The following is an 18,913-nucleotide window of genomic DNA, read 5'->3' as shown; positions in this document are numbered from 1 at the left end:
GACTCCCCACCGTCATGGGCATTCCAGCCCAGGGGAAGGGAGGATGTGAGAGAAGACAGAGCCTCCTTTAGTCTTAACGCAGGACATTTTTTTTTTTTTTTTACCTAAAATTCATACAAAATTTACCCTTTTGAGTGTACAATTCAGTAGTTCTCAGTGTATTCACAAGGTTGTGCCCTATCATCACAATCAAATTGCAGAACGTTTTCATTACCCCCCAAAGAAACCCAGAACCTGTTCACTCCCCCTTTCCCCCTCCTCCCAACCCCTGGCAACCACTAATCTACTTTCTGTCTCCATGGATTTGCCTGTTCTGGACCTTTCATGTAAACTGAATAATGCAATATCGGGCCTTTTGTGTCTGGCTTCTTTCACTCAGCATAATGATGGCCAGTACTTCATTTCTTTCTATGGCTGAGCATTCCTTTGTAGGGGTGTACCACATTTTGCTTCTCCATTCATCAGCTGATGGACCTTTGGATTATTTCCGCTTTTTGGCTCTTCTGAATGAAGTGTGAACTTTCATTTATGTATAAATTTTTATGTGAACGTATTCTTCTGTTTTCTTAGATGTATACCTAAAAGTGGAATTGATGGGCCATGTGGTGACTATGTTTTAACTTTTTGAAGAACAAGGCAGAGGTTCTTAATGTTGGTGTGCCAGGGACTTTCTGACATCTACTTCTCAAAAGTGAAAGTAAAGAGGTCATCTCCATCTACCCCTCTAAATTACTGGAGTTCAGTTCCTGAATTCTACCACGCTTCAAAGGGGTGACCAGAAGTCATACACACCTCTTCCACTCCCATCTCATTGGTCTGAATTTGGTCAGGTGACCAAATTGCTGCAAGGGAGGCTGGGAACTATAGTCTTCATTCACATCAGCCATGTGCCTGGCTAAATGTAGGAGTTCAGTTATTAAAGGGAAAGGGAGAATGGGTATTGGGAGAAGAAGTCAATATTACACTACACCCCATGCAGCCAGTTTCTTTCTGAGGTCTGTTCTTTCTTCTGAGAAGCACCTGCCAAAGGAGTTTGCCTTTAGAGGCCACATTGTATGAAAAATGTGCTTTTTGAAACACTAGATGCTACTCAGAGGGGCAAGTTGCTGCATGATGAACTGAGCTTGCCTGAGGGAATAACATATGCTTGACTCTCATCTCACATTCACACCAGAACAAATGCTCATGAAGTGGAATAGTGGACATCTGTGCTATTTAAATTATTTGTCCTTTTTTAGGGGGTGAGAGGATTGAGGGGGTCAGGTGCATCATTGAATATGTGTGAGGTAAACATTTGATGCAACCTCTTTGTACCTTTTTGCTGTGCCATAGATGTGTGGTTGGCTTCTCAAATGACCAAATGTTGGTATTGTATTGGAATGCTTGATTCTAAGTGTCAGAACTCATCTTAGGTCACCCAAGGCAGATGGGGACTGATTTATCAGCTCAGAATCCAAGAAAGTTAGCAACAAAGAGAGTGGTCAGCTTGGGTGTACAGAGGTAGGAAATGGCAGGACACGTATGGCCCATTGGCAAAGTGACCTCCCCATGGTCTTGGTTGTAGGGGTTGAAGAGCAGTGATACTGATGATAATAATGGTAACAGCTGGTCTTTATTGATCACTTACTGTATACCTGGCAGGGTGCATGGATGAATTCATTTTACAGCAACCTTGAGAGCTGGACCCTGCTGTGTCACCATTTTCCTGATGCACAGGGATTAATTGACCTGCTCAAGATCATGTTTGTTTATTTGTGGTAGAGGTAGGATTTGTCCCCAGAGGGTCCACTTGTGGCCTGTGCTTTTAATTTACCTTAGGAGGAAGGAGAGGGGGAAGGTAAAGTGCAGGAGTAGAGGCTTGAAATTCTGGACAGAAGAATGTGTGTTTACTTTCATGCCTTTGTTTCCCCAGTATTTATTTTTAACGATGACTTTTGAGTTTCCATAATTGTGCCATCGCAGTGGTACATCTCCCCCCTCCTTAGTGCCACCATGTAAAAGCTCAAGTGACTACTGATCTCTTTCTCTATCAATTCTAGGCCAGCCCTCAGCCTGGTTTCAGGTTTTAAGAGCCAATGTTTTACTGTCCTAGTTTTAAACATTAATTTTTTAAAAACAGTTGATTTGTTACTAAGCACATATTTACGGCACGCACCAGGTGCCAGGGACACACAGGTACATCATTAAGCAAGTCCTTGCCCTCATGAAATTGACGATCTGGAAGGGAGGCAGAGGATTTAGACACTAAACAAATAACTTCACAAACATTGATTGCCACCGTGATAAATACCATAAAGTGGAAATATAGGGAACTCGGAGGGCATATTAACGTGTGGAGCAAAGGGCCAGACCCAGGGGTCGGGGAAGGTGGCGAGGGGGCTTCGTGAGAAGGTGTGTGTCTGTGCAGAGCGAGAGGGCAGCATCTGGGCAGAGGGGAAGCAGGCCACCTCCAGGGTGAAGTTGAAAGGCCTAAGTACTGGTCGTAACCTGCCAAGTCCCACTGGACTCTGAGGAGAATGCCTGCCGTCAAGGCTCCGCCCGCCCCCCCCCCCCCCCCCCCCCCCCCCCCCCAGCAAGTCGGTTTCCTCATCTTTACGATGGGAGCGGCGACTTTGGTCATGGTGTCCACTGCGTTGGTTCCTGTGAGGGGTAATGGAATATTGTAGACAAGACCTCTAGAGCTGCTCCAGGCATGCAGCAGGGGCTCTGTGGGTATTAAGTGATTAAACCTTTTATGTTGTGGGACTTAAAAACAGCTAATAGAAAACCAGAACCCAAGTTAGGAAAGTGCTTGACAGGTGGGCTACCAGACAAGGTGTGGGGGTGTGAGGCGCAACCACTGGATACCACCCCCCGGGAGGCATTCAGAAATGTGTGGAGCCGTTTGGTCTCACGGTAACATGGGGGCCAAGAATGTTAAATTTCCTGCGATGCAGAAGACTGATGTCGTAGCGCAGGATTGTTCCACCCAAAGTGCCGGCAGTGGTCCTCTGGGGATGGCATCCACTAATGTGGCTCTTTTGCTCTCCCTCCTGCTCCGGTTGGATTTCCTTCCCTACATGGAAATATGGCTGCGTGTGTAGGCGCAGGCTGCCCGTGAATGCCCCGGCCACCAGTTCCACCTCCTACAATGTTCACAAGCTGCCCCCACCCTGTGGCACTGGGAAGCAGTGCCGGCTCACTGGCAGGTGTGAAACCAAGTAAATAGTCCTGGTTTATCAGTCAGGGTTCTTGGGTTGCAGGCAATAGAAACCAGCCTGGACACGTGCACTAGAAGTAAGACTGGGGTCAGGCAGCCCTGGGGCATCTTGAGGCGGGTATTCGGGGCCACGTCTTCAGGGCTGTCCTGGCAGAGGAGGAGGCGGTGAGGTGGCAGTGAAGACTGTAGCTGGTGTGAATCCCAACCTCACTGCTGCTTCACAAGTTTCCCAGTCTTTCTGTGCCTCGGTTTGTCAGCTGAAAGGGATAAACGTAGAGTTCCTGCGAGGACCCTGTAAGGTGACACTTGGGACTTTTAAAACAGTGCTGAGTAGAGTATGTGGCTAGATAAAAGCCACTATTTTTATTTTATTCCTGTTATTATTATCGTTATTTTGTTATTTGTGTCGTGAGTACGTTATTAGTAGCATTAGTGTTATTTTTGTCAGCAGCTTGGAATTCACATTCCTGAGGAAGAGCAGCTGATTGGCCCAGCTTGGATCATGTGGCTGGGCGGGGTCTGTGATTCGCCATGCTGGCCGCCCACTGCCCTACCCCCAGGCCCCTGGTTACTTGCCTGTTTTGTGCCATGGCCTGTGCTGAGCACAGAGGACACAGAGGAGACAGTGGTAACACAAGGTATCTTCCTGACAGGTCTCAAAGTTCAGAGGGAAAGAGCTGGAGAATGAGGATCCTGGTTAAGACCAAGTGCCTAGAACAACACTTGGTCCTTAGGAGGTCAGTAAATAGTTCTTTTTTTGTTTTAAGTTTATTTATTTATTTATTTATTTATTTATTTATTTATTTATTGAGAGAGCGAGAGAGAGAGGACCAGCGGGGGAGGGGCAGAGAGAGAGGGAGACAGAATCTGAAACAGGCTCCAGGCTCCAAGCTGTCAGCACAGAGCCTGACATGGGCTCGAACCCATGGACTGCAAGATCATGACCTGAGCCGAAGTCGGATGCTCAACTGACTCAACCACGCAGGCTCCCCCCACCCCCAGTAAATAATTCTTGAATGAACAGACACACAGGAAAATGCAAGAAGTTTATGGGAGCACACAACCAAAGCATCTACTCTCTATAGCCACCACTGATTTTAAAAGAAGCTCATGGTTGCACCTGCAGCTTCCAGGTAAAGTGCAGAGGGGCATGTGCCTGCATGTTCTCGCACACAGTAGATGTTTAATAAATGGCCACTGAATGATCTCCTAGGTGCGTAGCCCTGCAGCCCACCCAGTGTGATGGTTGGGGACAGACCCAGAATTGGGGAGCTGGCTGCCTTTTCTGTGGAACAGGATGTGTAGACGTGGCTCCAGGATGCATCTCTGTGGAATGTGGTTGCTAATACAAATGAACTTCCTTACGTCACAAGGCATCTATTATGTGAACAGTTGGATGACTCACTGTGGGCCTGGGCGGGCTCTCAAGGGGAGTTTCATAGCCGCGGTTACGTTTCAGGCTTCCCTTCAGAGAATGGCTTTTCTCCACAAAAAAGACTCTTAATAAGAAAGATAATAATAGCTAGCACTTTCCAGGTGCCTGACACTGTTCAAAGGGATTAACCCATGGAATCCTCATTACATCCCATGAGGGCAGTATTAACATGATCCCCATGGCGCTGAGACTCAGGGAGGAAAAATACCTTTTGGGTTCCCAGCCAGTGAGGAAGAGAGTTGGTATTCTGGCCACGGTCTCTCACTCCAGAGCTTAGGCTCTTCACGCCATACAGTCTCCTTTCTCTCCGTAGTACTGAGTTTAAAACAGTATTTCATTAATTTGCACACGGTACCTCAGTGAAAAATAAAATCAACTTTCTTCCTTCCCCTGAAGCAGTCACAGAAGCAGAAGCAGCCAGTGTGGCCTGTCTCCTTTCAGAAAGTCTCTGTGTATGTACGACTACTGTATAAATGCTGGCCAGACTCTCATCAACACCGAGGGCAGCAGGCCACAGTCCACGGGCCATATTTGGCTCCACTGCCTGTTTCTGTAGGACCCAGGCTTTTACACTTTTACATTTTTAACGGTTGAAAAAAAATCAAAAGAACATTTCATGACGTGTGAAATCACACGGCCTTTGGGCTTCCACATCCATGAATAAAGTTTTACTGAAACACAGCCAAGCTCCTTTGGTTATGTATGGTGTGTGGCTGCGTCCACACCGACAGCAGAGGTGAGCAGTTGCGACAGAGACCACATGGCCCCCAGACTTAAAGTACTTACTCTCTGGGGGCTCTGCGGAAAGGGTTTACTGATCCGTGCACCACACGCTTTCCTTCAATAATGTGTCGTAGAGCACTTTCCTTGCAAGGTGACTGTTCCCTTCCCCCTCACCCATTTGTTTCATGGAGACAGCTGGGCTGCAAATTGTGGGCCAAGCCCAGGTGTGCGGCAGGAGGTGGGTTGGTTGGTGCATCCACTCACGCTCACCCTAAGCATTTCTTGGGCACCAGCTGCGTGGCAGGCTCCCGGCTGGCAGCCACAGCAGGTCTGGGCCTGCGCTCAGGAATCCACAGGCACGTGGGGGAGTCAGACATTCTCAGGCAGTCCCACCCAAGGATGCGTTCCCGTGCCTTCTCTGACCCTCTCTGTCCATTACTCCTGCTTTGTTTTTACTTGTGACCCTTTTTAAAAATTAGGCCATGCATTTATATGCTTGAAAAGTCCACCTGTGTGTGTGTATGTGTGTGTGGACACACAGTGACAGGTCTTTCTCTGCTACTCCTTTTCCTGCTTGCCTTGTTCCTCCACCCCTTAAGCAATCATTTGTATTAGTTTTTGCATATCCTTCTAAAGTGTTTTAATGCAAATACTGATAATCTATTTTTATACCCCTTTTCCTTATACAAAATGTAGCTAACACCCTATCCTACACTTTGCAGTTTTTTGTTTCTTTTTTTAAATCTCTGTTTATCCAGTCCAGTGGTTGAACACTAGGGGTTAATTAGGGGAGAGAGAAAGGTGTGTATTGAGGAAGAGCATGTATTGAGAAAACAGCATGAACAGCATGTGTGGAGGTCCTGGGGAGTGTGGCTTCCTCCAGGCAGAGGGAGGGCCTGTGAGTTAAAGCAAAGAGGAGGGCCCTGTTCTGTCTGCCAGGGCCTGAAGGTCGAGGGAGGAACTGTGGCCTTGATTCTAGGAGCACCTGGGTGTGAGGTTCTGCTCTGTTTCCTTACATGCCCTGCTTTTCTCTGTGGCCAAGTGCATGTGGCCTTTATCACGTGTGGCAAAGGAGAGGCCAAGAATGTCCTTGAGATCAGGTTATTGACTGTGGTTGATAATGAAAGAAAATTTCTCTTGTAAGCTCTTCCTAGGAGTTGTGATCTAGTATCTAGTGGTTTGCAGGCCTGTGCCTCTGGCCTCAAGGGTCCTTACCAATCATGTGACACAGGACAAGTCCATCACCTCTCGTCTTTTCGGTAGACACAGTCACGATGCCAACCACAGGGGTTTTTGGAGGGTGACACACACACCGTGCTCAGTTCCGAGGTTGCTACATAGTAAATGCTCAATATGTGGTAATGAGGGCTTCATTTATTTTTATAGGCTTGACTTGGGCTCACACTTAACATAGCTCACAATGAAGACTTTTGATTTGGGAGCCTGATCACCTGGATACTGATAACCCCTCTCTGCCAGTTACTGTCTACGTTGGGCAAGTAACGTAACCCCTGCATCTTGGTTCTTTGCTGAGGAGGAAAGGAGTTAACATTTGTATTGCACTTAAAATAGTGCATGCAAGTAGTGACATCAGTGAATGCCAGCTATTATTATTATTATTATTGTTACTGCACACACTCTGCTTTCCGTCAGAGTCTCTACATTAGACTCTGGGGAACTTAATGTCAGTGATAGCAGTGCCACCATCATTTCAGGGAAACAGTGCCCTTTGTTACCATTAACACCTCACCACTTCCAAAAAACACCCTTCTACAAATACCTGGAGCAAAGGATTGCCTATTTAGTCAAGAATGGTAATTCCACTAGACTTCTCTTTATATGTCATGGGCCATATAAAACCACGTGACTGCCCTTAACTGCAAGGACGGCTGGGAAATCTAGAATTTTCCTAATTGTCTCTCCCAGTAGAATAGAAATGCATTATCACAGGGGTGCTCTGTAAGTATTTGCAAGTCTAACCATCAGGAGGGGCTCTCCTCCCAGCATATGACACACGTCCACATTGTTGGGGTTGATTTGCAGAAAGTGACCCATGGATTGTGGCAGAACTCCTGGCCTCCAACCTGAAGTGCTGGAGGAAAGCGTGTGAGGGACACAGTTCTAAAGCCCCTTGAGTTGTATCCATCTAATCAGGACAACAATTATACCTCCTAGATCAAAGTCGAGAGGCAGGCTCTGGGGAAGAGTGACTAGAGCAGCTGGAGAAAGGCTGCAGAACCGGTTTTTTTCCGTGCAGGTCTGTTTACCTACTTGCCTGTTTGCCTAGAGGACCATCCCATTGGCTCCTAGAGGCCTTCCAGGTCATCACCTCCCTTGGGCTGGGCCTCTTTTTGCAGATGGCTGGGCCCCCTTGGGCCAGGGAGTGCCTACTGTGTGTCAGGGCACTGTCCAGGGTGCTGGAGATAACAATAAGTAACACTGTGCACCGACCACGTGCCAGGCATTGCAGGTGCTTGGTTAACTCAGTTAACCCTCTCAGCAGCCCCAAGAGATGGGTCTGCATTAGGCCCATTACAGACGTGTAAAAGCAAGTCTTAATTAAAAAAAACAAAAAAACGGGGTTCCTGAGTGGCTCAGTTGTTTGGGTGTCTGACTCTTGGTTTCAGTTCAGGTAGTAATCTTACAATTCGTGTGATTGAGCCCCGTGTCAGGTGCTGTACTGACAGTGTGGAGCCTGCTTGGAATTCTCACCTTCTCTACCCCTCTCCAGCTTGAGCTCTTGTTCTCTCTCTCAAAATAAATAAACTTAAAAAAATCAAAATAAAACCCTTACTTTTCATAATGTTTATTTTTTTAAATTGAATATCTGGTATTTCAGAATAACATGCACCTTTTTATTGATGGCTTATTTTGTTAGCCTAATTTTTTTTTTTAGTATTTATTTATTTATTTATTTGTTTGTTTATTTATTTATTTATTTTGAGAGAAAGAGGGGGAGAGAGAGAGAAAGAGAGAGAGAGAGAATATGAACGAGCCAGGGAGGGGCAGAGAGAGAGAGGGGACAGAGGATCTGAAGCTGGTTCTCTGCTGACAAGAGAGAGCCCAATGCGGGACTAGAACTCCTGAAACATGAGATCATGACCTGAGCCGAAGTCGGATCCTTACCCAACTGAGCCACCCAGGTGCCCCTAGCCTGATTTTTTTTTTAAATAGTGTTTGCTTTTCAGAGCACTTTCAGATTCATAGCACAATGGAGTATACTCCCTACCCATGCACGGTATGGGGGTGCATACTTACCCCACCCATGCATGGACCTCCCGTTATCAACATCATCCACCAAAGTGGTACATTTTTACAGTTGATGAACCTACACAGACACGGCGTCATCACCCAGAGTTCATAGTTTACAGACTCTTGGGGTACATTCCGTGAGTTTGGACAAATGTATAATGACACATACCCACCATTGTAGTACCATACAGAGTAGTTTCACTGCCCTAAAAATCCTGTGTGCTCCACCAGTTCATCCTTTCCTCCTCCTAACCCCTGGCAATCATCAATCTCTTTGCCGCCTCCATTGTTTTGCCTTTCCCAGGATGTTGTATGATTGGAATAATACAGTATGTAGCCTTTCCAGATTGGCTTCTTTCACTTAGTAAATACACTTAATGTTTCTCTATGTCTTTTTACGGCGTGAGTAATATTCCACTGTTTGGATGTACCAGAGTTTATCCGTTCATCTACTGAAGGACGTCTTGGTTACTTCCAGCTTTTGGAAATTATGAATAAAGTTGCTATACACATCTCTGTGCAGGTTTTTACATGAACAGAAATTTCTAACTCCTTTGGGTAAATGCCAAGGAGCATGATTGCTAGATCGAATGGTAAGAGTATGTTTACTTTTATAAGAAACCACCAAATTGTCTTCCAAAGTGGCTGTACCATTTTGCATTACCATTAGCAGTGAATGGGAGTTCCTGTTTTCCCACATCCTCACAAGCATTTGGTGTCAGTGTTCTGGATTTGGCCATTCTACTAGGTGTGTGGTGGTATCTCGCTGTTGTTGTTTTTTGTTTTGTTTTGTTTTGTTTTTTTTAATTTATTTCTGAGACAGAGAGAGATAGAGCATGAATGGGGGAGGGGAAGAGAGAGAGGGAAACACAGAATCAGAAGCAGGCTCCAGGCTCTGAGCTGTCAGCATAGAGCCCAACGCGGGGCTCGAACTCACAAACCGTGAGATCATGACCTGAGCCGAAGTCGGTCACTCAACCGACTGAGCCACCCAGGCACCCCTCGCTGCTGTTGTTTCTAAGTAAGCTCAATGCTCATCATGGGACTTGAACTCATGACCCTGAGAGTCACATACTCTACTGACTAAGCTAAGCAGGTGCCCCTCTTGTTTTAATTTGCATTTCCCTGTTGGATATAATGTGGAGCATCTTTTCATATGCTTGTTTGTCATCTGTGTATCTTCTTTGGTGAAATGTCTGTTAAGATATTTGGCCCATTAGGGGCGCCTGGGTGGCTCAGTTAAGCGTCCGACTTTGGTTCAGGTCGTGGTCTCACGGTTTGTGAGTTCAAGCCCCACGTCAGGCTCTTTGCTGACAGCTTGGAGCATGGAACCTGCTTTGGATTCTGTGTCCCTCTCTCTCTGCCCCTCCCCGACTTGTGCTCTGTCTCTCTCTGTCTATCAAAAATAAATAAACGTAAAAAAATAAATTAAAAAAAGATATTTGGCCCATTTTTTAAATCTTTTGCAAATGTTTTCTCATAATCTGTGGCTTGTCTTCTCATTCTCTTGACATTGTCTTTAACAGAGCAGAAGTTTTGAATTTTAGTGAAGCCCAGTTTCTCAACTCTTTTTTTCATGGATTATGCCTTTGGTGTTGTATCTAAAAAATGATCACTATACCCAAGGTCATCTAGGTTTTCCCCTGTGTTATCTTCTAGGAGTTTTAGGATTTTTTGTTTTACATTTAAGTCTGTGAATGGTCCATTTTGCATTAACTTTTGCAAAAGATGTAAGGTCTGTGTCTAGATTCATTTTTCTGCATGTGGATGTTCAGTTCCAGCACTATTTGTCTAAAAGATTATCTTTGCTCCATTGTGTCATCTTTGCTCCTTTGTCAAAGATGAGTTGACTGTACTTATGTGGGTCTATTCAGTTCCATTAATCTATTTGTCTGTTCTTTTACCAATACTACACTGTGTTAACTACTGTAGCTTTGGTTTTTGTTGTTGTTTAATTTTTCTTTTAATATTTTTTTTTTTGATAGAGCATGAGTGGGGTTGGGGCAGAGAGAGAAGGAGACACAGAATCCAAAGCAAGTTCCAGGCTCTGAACTGACAGCACACAGCCCGACTCAGGGCTCGAACTCACAAACCATGAGATCATGACCTGAGCCAAAGTTGGATGCTTAACTGACAGAGCCATCCAGGCGCCCCTTAACTACTGTAGATTTGTAATTGGGTATTATCAGTCCTCTGACTTTGCTCTTCTTCTTCAGTATTGTTTTGGCTATTCTAGGGCTTTTGCTCTCCATGTAAACTTTAGAATCATTTTGTCAATATTCAGAATCACTGGGATTACATTGAATCTACAGATTAAGTGGGAAAGAACTGATATCTCTTTTTTATTTTTTTATTTTTATTATTTTTGAGATGAGGTTTCACTGTGGTGCCCAGGCTGAAGGCACTGGCTGTTCACAGGCATGATCCCACTACTGACTAGCACAGGAATTTTGACCCTGCTCCATTTACAACCTGGGTTGATTCACTCCTCCTTGGGCAACCTAATGGTCCCCTGCTCCTGGGAGGTCATTGTACTGATGCTGAACTTAGTGCTAACACCCAGTGGGCATCCTCATGCCTCAGCCTCCCGAGTAGCTAGTACTACAGGCATGCGCCACCACACCTGGCTGGAAAGAACAGATACCTTGACAACACTGAATCTTACTATTTATGAACATAGAATATCTCTCCATTTATTTAGTTCTTTGTTATCTTCCATCAGAATTTTATAGTTTTCCTCTTGTACATATTTTGTTAGATTTATACCTAAGTATTTCATTTTGAGGGATGCCAATGTACCAAGGTATTGAGTTTTTAATTTCAAATTCCACTTTTTCATTGCTGGTATATAGGAAAGCAATTGAGTTTTTATATTGACCTTGTATCCTACAGCCTTGCTATAATCAACTATTCCAGGAGCTTTGTGTTTTCTTTTGGTTTTTATTTGATTCTTTAGGATTTTCTACACTTATGATCATGTCATCTGTGAACAAAGACAGTTTTATTTCTTCCTTTCCAATCTGTATACTTTTTATTTCCTTTTCTTGTCTTATTGCATTAGCTAGGACTTCCAGCATGATGTTGAAAAGTAGTGGTGAGAAGGGGCATCCTTGCCTTGTTCCTGATGTTAGTGGGAAAGCTTTGAACTTCTCAAATCAACTACAATGTTACTGGGGCACATGGGTGGTTCAGTTGAGCATTCAACTTCAGCTCACGTCATGATCTCATGGTTCATGGGATCGAGCCCTGTGTCAGGGTTTGTGCTGACAGTGCAGAGCCTGCTTCGAATTCTCTGTCTCCCTCTCTCTTTGCCCACCCCCCACTCATGTGCATGCACTCACTCTCTCAAAAATAAATAAACATTAAACATTTTTTAAAAAATTAAGATGTCATAGACTTTTTTTTTCATTCATTAGTTCACCTAAGCCAAATGTTTGGAAGGTGGGGACCTTGCATCCACATCCCTTAGCCCAATTCTGACCATGCAATAGGTTTTAAAAACATTTCTGAATGAATGAGTAAGTAAATGATGCATGTGATACAGTGAACAGCTAAACAGAACTTACATGGAGTATCTTCTGGGCAGATGTCAAATCAGGGTTAGAGAGGCACTTAGAGAGGTGGAGGGCAGTGACTGAAAGCAGACTCGAGCCATGGGCTGAGGTTCAAATCTGCAGCTTACTTGCAAGGCAGTGCCCTTTTCGGGACTTCAGCGTTCTCATCTGTGAGGTGGGGATAATAATAGGACCTACCCCTGAGGTGGCTGTGAGGGTTAAAAGAGTTGGAATTGCAAAGTGTCTGTCTCACAGGCACATGTGTAAGAGTTATCTATTGCTAGTGGGCCTTATGTGGGAGTTTTGAACAAGAAGAGTGATTGAGTTTTAGCTTCAAGTATGTGGAGTAACAGCAAGCTCGATTCCAGAGGAAGGTGAAGTTCAATCCAGTTCAACCAGTGACTTCAGCCAAAAACAGCTGTCCAGCAATGATCTTGTATTTTATATATAAAATATAAAATTTTATACCCAACTCTGATCAACAAATTTGCTTAGTACAGATCTGGTTATAGAGGTGGAATTTGTGGAGTTGTGAGCAACTATGTTGCTGGGAGAAAGATACAGCTGGGCTGAGTCTCCTGAGAATAATGAGTCACTTTCTCAGATGCCCTGTTTTTCCAGTCTCAGGGAGCACTGCCATAAACCCTGTGCAGGGGTGGCCTGGGCAATGGTTAAGGGCCCTGCGCTGCATTTGCTCCTTTACTAAATTGTGACCTTGGGCAAGTGACATCACTTTCTCAAGCCTTGGTATCTGTCTCCGTAAAATGAAGAACAAGTTCATCACAGGCTTATTAGTGAGCCTTGAACTAGTGAAGCACCTTGTACAGTTCCTGGCACATAGTAAGTGTGCATTAAAGCTGCATTAATATTATTGTAATTGTTTTTGTTGTTTTTATTGTTCTTTGGTTGCTGTGGAATATGGCTGGTCCCATACTCCACAAATAGAGTTTACAACTCTAGCAAACTAGAGCCTGTTGTTCTGGTGAACCCTTCTGAAGAGAGTCATCATTTCCTTAAACTGACTAGAAATAAAGATTCATGTATTCATTCAGCAATATTTAGAGGGCTTCTGCTCTGTGTCAGACACTCAACTAAAAGAAGATACTGTGTGATATGAGCAATTGGTGAGAGGGGTACCTTAGTGGGGTTAGGAAGCACCTGTCTAAGGAAGTGACATTTGATATGAGATTTGAAGGATGAAAAGGGGCCAGCCATGCAAAAAGTTGACAAAAGAGGGTTCCTGGCAGAAAGGACAGCAGGTACAAAGGCCCTGAGGTAGGAACAAGTTTGGCAAGTTGGAGGAACAGAGAAGAGGCTGGCATGGCTTGAGTTGGATGAACAAGATTGAGAATGTGATGGGAGAAGTTTGTAGGCCCTGAGTTTGCTCCCTGAAGCCTCCACTTTCTTCCATCCATGAGAGTATTTGGAGGAAAGGGCTGTGGGAGGCTGATTTTGGCATCTGGGAAGAGGTATGAGGGGACCAGAGGCCTGGCACCTGCCTCGCTCCAACTTTCTGAAGGCCCTTACTCAGAGACTCCAGTCCATGAGGAAAAGACCCTTTACCCCAGAGCTAGGTTCCCTGATTTAAAAAATATTTTTTTTAAATGTTTTTATTTACTTTTGAGAGAGAGAGAGTGTGAGTGGGGGAGGGGCAGAGAAGGAGGGAGACACAGAATCCAAAGCAGGCTCCAGGCTCTGAGCTGTCAGCACAGAGCCTGACACGGGGCTTGAACCCACGAACCACGAGATCATGACCTGAGCCGAAATTGGATGTTCGACCGACTGAGCCACCCAGGCACTCCCTAGGTTCCCTGATTTTTTAGACAATAGTGTGGTTTACATTTGTATCCCAAAGGTGGTGGCTCAGCTGTGCTTTTTTTTTTTTTTTTAATTTATTTATTTTGAGAGAGAGAATCCCAAGCAGGCTCTACACTGTCAGCAGAGCCCTATGTGGGGCTCGAACTCATGAACCGTGAGATCATGACCTGAGCCAAAATCAAGAGTTGGACACTTAATTGACTGAGTCACCCAGGCGCCCCAAGCCCAGCTGTGCTTTGATGCTCTGTGTCTGAAGCCTACTTTCTTCTTCCCCAAAGTAGGACAACTGAAAGCTAGCTGCCCTGGCAAAGTGCCAGAGAACAGCGCAGCCAAATGGAGCCTGTTTCTTGGGGGGGGGGAAGAGGGGAGAGGCGGGGATTAATGAGCTCTTTCCTTTGTGCCAGAGGTAAGGAAGGTATTAAAATACCAAGGCTTGGTACGATAGAGCAGCAGGTAGACTCCTAGACTTGGGTTTCAGCTCTGACTTCCCCACTTGCCCACCCATGGGACCTTGGGCAAATGATTTACCTGTGCCTTGCCTTTGCTTTCTCGTCTGTAGAATGGGGACAGTAGTTCCCATGCTTAGAAAAGTGCACACAGGAAGTGCTGGCTATAATTATCATCACCTTGCAATTTTACGTCACAGTGAGATGAAGTCCTCTTTCCTCTAGTTGTTCATGAGCAGTTACGATGCTCGGATTTGACTCCTGTTTCTCCGCATCGGCCAGATTCTTGCGCAGAAGCTTGGTGTCTGGTAGACAGCCAGGTCTCGGGTGCCAGAAGCAGCTCTGCCCCTGGGTGGTGGGGCGGGAGGTGGAGGGGTGGAACAGGTTATTTGATGCCAAGAAGCTGAGGGTTGATGGGATATCTGTCGCTAGAGATCGAGGACTGTGTGGAACCTCCACCCTCCACAGTGGCTGCTCCCTCCAAAGGGCCAAAGGGCCAAAGACCCAGGAATGGAGATTTTCTCAGAGCTCCCTCATTTGCATTCACTGAATGTACCTGAGAACCACCTAGGAATCTTGCTAAAATGCAGATTCTGACTCATCAGGTCTGGGGAAGGACCGAGGGCCTGTGTATCCAAGGAGCTCCCAGGGGATACCAATGCTGCCAAATGCCCCTGCTCCTTGGACCACGGCTCCTCCCACTGGACCCCTCTCACCGAATCCAGTCTGCATTTTCACCAAATCCCTTGATGATTCACTATTTTTTTTTTTTTTTTTTTGCACTTTGAGAGCCTAGATCAGGGTTTCTCAACCTCAACACTGTTGGCCTTCTGGGTGGGATCATTCTTTGTTCTGGGGGCTGTCCTGTGCACTGTGGGACTGACCACTGACCATGGGATGCGAGTAGCAGCAGCGCCCTGCCCCCACTCATGACCATCGAAAGTGTCTGCACATGTTCTCTGGGGTAGGGGTGGCAAATCACCCCCAGATGAGAACCAGTGGTCCAAAGCCCTCAAGCCTAGCTGTGCCCACAGATGCAGCACAGGTCGTGGCTACTTTCATTCTGGGTGGAGTCAGAATCCACACCAAGCCTTCCTACTCAGGATGCATTCTTTAACTTGTTAACATCACTGCTCATTGGCTCAGCACATCCAGGCTGGGCCTTGGGTTTCCACCCACCCAGTGAAGGTGCTAGGTCCTTACTGAGCCAGCCTTAGAGATGAGGATTTGGGGTTCACTGCTGTGTTTGTTGATGTTGCTTAGAAAGACAACCATGGGGGCCACCCACCTGGCCTCTTGTTTGGCCTGGTGTCTGTTTGCATGAGTAGAGCTCATATGTTTACTTAGGGTTCTGTGTGACAGGGTCCGGGAGGCACCTTCTCTGGTGTGTCCTCTGCAGAATTCTAGAGTGGTGTCGGCTCCTGTTTCTGTCACTGCTGAGCCACCCTGGAGTGTTTCTGAGTCATTTTATACCACATCTTGATCTCTGTGACCAGATGGACTAGATCACCAGACGCCTGGGGACAGGGATAGAGGCATCTTTTTTTGGTTTGTCAGGTCTGGCAGGTGGTAGGTGCTCTTGTTAAATAGATCTGAGGGCCTCATTCAGTCACTGGATGTCTCTTTGGGGGGCCTCTGGTGTGGCAGGCACCACCTTAGGCACGGCATGAAAGGGGAAAGAAGCAAATTGAGACAATCAGAGGGTTCTCTTCACACAAGACCCTGATCGTGGAGGGAGTGTTTATTGAATTCCGTCTCCTGCCAAGTCCCGGGGGTGTGGAACACTAGCCTCACCTTCATGGAGCTTTCTGTTTGGTCTGGGGGTATGGACGAAGTATAAACATATAAACAACCAAACAAGCCAAATAATTGCAAGTGGACTATAATTACTGCTGTCTCATGGCTGGTCAGCAGGTCTTTTGAGAGAGTCTGCTTTTTCTTGATGTGTAGCTGGTGGGTGATCGCAGGGTCTCAGAGACCCAGTGGACATCTCTACCCACCTAAGGGGTGGGAGTATGTTTTATTGGGTCACTCACACTAATAGTAGCAAACGTTTATATAGTTCTGAGTGCCAGGGCCAATTCTAAGTGTTTTAAATTCCCACAACCTTATGATGTTGTGCTATCATTATTCCCCTTTAACAGATGAGGAAACTGAAGCACAGGGAGGGGAGATAACTTACCTGAGATCCCACAGCTGGTAAATGGCAAAGCTGGGATTTGAACCTAAGCTCTCTGTCTTTAGAGTCCTTGCCCTTATGCACTCTGTGAACGCATTAGGCATTTGGACGGGACCAAGATGGCTCACTGATCGATCTGTCTGGAGACCGGAGGAAGGCTCTGCTGGTGCAGAAAGGGGAGCACCAGTGGCAGACCTTCAGGGAAGAAACACCTCCTCACACCCCCAGAGCAAAGGCCATGGAGCAAAACCTAACAGAAGGGCAAGGGAGAGAGCAGTGTCACTGGTCAGTTACCATCACCCTGGAAAGACCTGGCCTGGCTCCTGGAGCCCCCCTGCAACATGAGTTCAGTGGGTTCATTGCTGAGGAGGGGGATGTGCTGATAGCTTCCTGGAGACCGTGCAGAGTAGCAGTTACCAGGAAAAGTGTGGCTGCTGAACTCTGTACTGCGCTGTGCTACCCTGTTACAGAAAAGACGGTCCACCCCATTTTCTCAGAGCTAGAGACTGATTTCTGTTAGGGGCTTGCTGGGAACAGGGAGATCTGGGATGGAGGTTGGGTATGAGGCTGTGAAGTCTTGTAGCCAATGGCTTCGGAGTCACACCGTAGGTAACTTTTTCCTGACTCCACCCTATACTAGCTGTGTGACCTTGGGCAGGTGACCTCACCTCTCTGAGCTTCAGGCTCTTTGTTTTTAAAATACCTACATTATTGAGCTGTATGTGTATGGGAGTGGTGGTGTCAGTTCACTGAGGTCATCTTACGTGAAGTGTTTAGTCCAGAACTTGGCACTCCATGAGCACTCAGTACACAAGAGAGATTATGCTGTGGGAGGTAGTGTCACCAAGTGCTTAAGGCAGGGCCTCTGGAACCACCACTCCCAGCTCACTGGCCTTGGGCCACTGGCTTTAGCCTCCATGCGACTGCATTTCCTTATCCTAAAACAAAGGTAATGTTAGTCCCCTCCTCATAAGGATGCTGTGAGCATTCAGTGAGTCAGTACTTGTGAAGCATTTAGCACACGTTAGCACATGGCCTTACACTCATGGTAAGCCCCGTAAGCACGGGCTGTCATGATGGCGATCAATTAAGAATGTGAGCGTGAGGCCTAGCAACTAGGTGAGGAGAAACCTTCCACTGAGTTATGTTATGAATGGGTTGGTTTTAGAAAACTACAGTTTGGTCAGCCTGCTCTCCTTTGGGCATGAGGGATGGTGACGTGAGGTTCTGTTTGGTTGTGTCAGAGACTCTTGTCCTCCTTTCAGAGGAGAGTTGGCCTCTCGGGGCTGAGTGACGTGAGCTCAGTGGGGACAGTGAGGAAGCCAGGGAGTGGAGGAGTGCTGTGACCTCCAGGAGTAAAGGAGGGTTCCATTCAGGTTCTGCTGTATGCTGGCTCCATGGTCGGTTGTACACGGTGAGAGTGAGCACGAGATTTGACAGACCTGGGTCTCAGGTGTTCCCAGCTTCCCAGCTACTTGACTTTAGGCGAGGTCCTCAGGCTCGCTCAATATCAATGGTCCATCAGCGTAGATCTTGGTCAGTGCTGGCTGTTGTAGGGACAGCAGAGTAGCGAAGAGGTCAGAAGGGCAGCCCCAGAGTCAGTCACCTGGATTCAGCCCTGGCTGTGGGACCTTGAGCAAGTGACTTAATCCCTTCTGAGCCTCAGTTTCCTCATCTGTGAAGTGGGAGTAATACCACCTGCTTCACATGGTACCATTTGAAGATCGTGAGTCAATCTGTATAAAGTCCTTAAAGCAGCACGTGGCACAGAGAATGTCCTTCATGCATGTTGGCTTTATTGCTGTTATCTTTAACCCATCCTAGAAGACAATGTAAGTAGAAGGTATAAACCATGGATGTGTCCCAGGGGAATGGCGCCCTAATGAGGGAGTTTGGGAGAGATCTCAGCCTCTGGAAGGGTTATTTAGAGCAGGCGTTTGAGCTTTTGTGTTTCTCGAATGGTGCAAGGTGCAAGGGAGAGAGCGTGCTGACTGGGAATGATGTCTTAGTGCCATGGGCACAGGTTTCCCAAGGTCAGATCATAACACTAGATAATTTGAGGTGATGTATGAATAAACACTTTAAACATTTTAATAGCTGTACTTTTATTTTAATGCGTAACAGGAAAAGAATTTCAATAGCATATCAGACCCAGTGTTCCATGGCTATTTCTGCTTTGGGTGAGGCTAACATCGGTATGTAAGCCAAAATAAAAGTGAATACAGTTAAGGAAAAATGCAGAGTAAGTGATAGTACAGGTGGTCTGGGGATAGACATGGCAAAAACGGTGCCAGTGTATATAGATCC

At 46.2% G+C, this 18,913-nt stretch overlaps 1 protein-coding gene across 4 annotated transcripts in view; it reads left to right on the top strand.

Moving 5' to 3' along the window:
• The window catches only part of SIPA1L3 (signal induced proliferation associated 1 like 3), a 238,986-nt gene that overhangs the window by 48,694 nt on the left and 171,379 nt on the right, over window positions 1-18,913 (top strand). The window contains exon 2 of one of the 4 annotated variants that reach the window (XM_040445988.1): window positions 3,853-3,936. The exons of the other annotated variants lie outside the window; for them this stretch is intronic. The gene's annotated coding sequence lies outside the window, so the exon portion shown is untranslated. The remainder of the gene's footprint in view (window positions 1-3,852; window positions 3,937-18,913) is intronic. 4 annotated transcript variants of the gene reach the window in all.

Source organism: Herpailurus yagouaroundi, unplaced genomic scaffold, assembly GCF_014898765.1.
Source record: "Herpailurus yagouaroundi ecotype Mexico unplaced genomic scaffold, PumYag 194, whole genome shotgun sequence".
Lineage (NCBI taxonomy): Eukaryota > Metazoa > Chordata > Mammalia > Carnivora > Felidae > Herpailurus > Herpailurus yagouaroundi.
The sequence above is the reverse complement of the archived record's forward strand: the minus strand, read 5'-3'. Positions and strand labels throughout refer to the sequence as shown.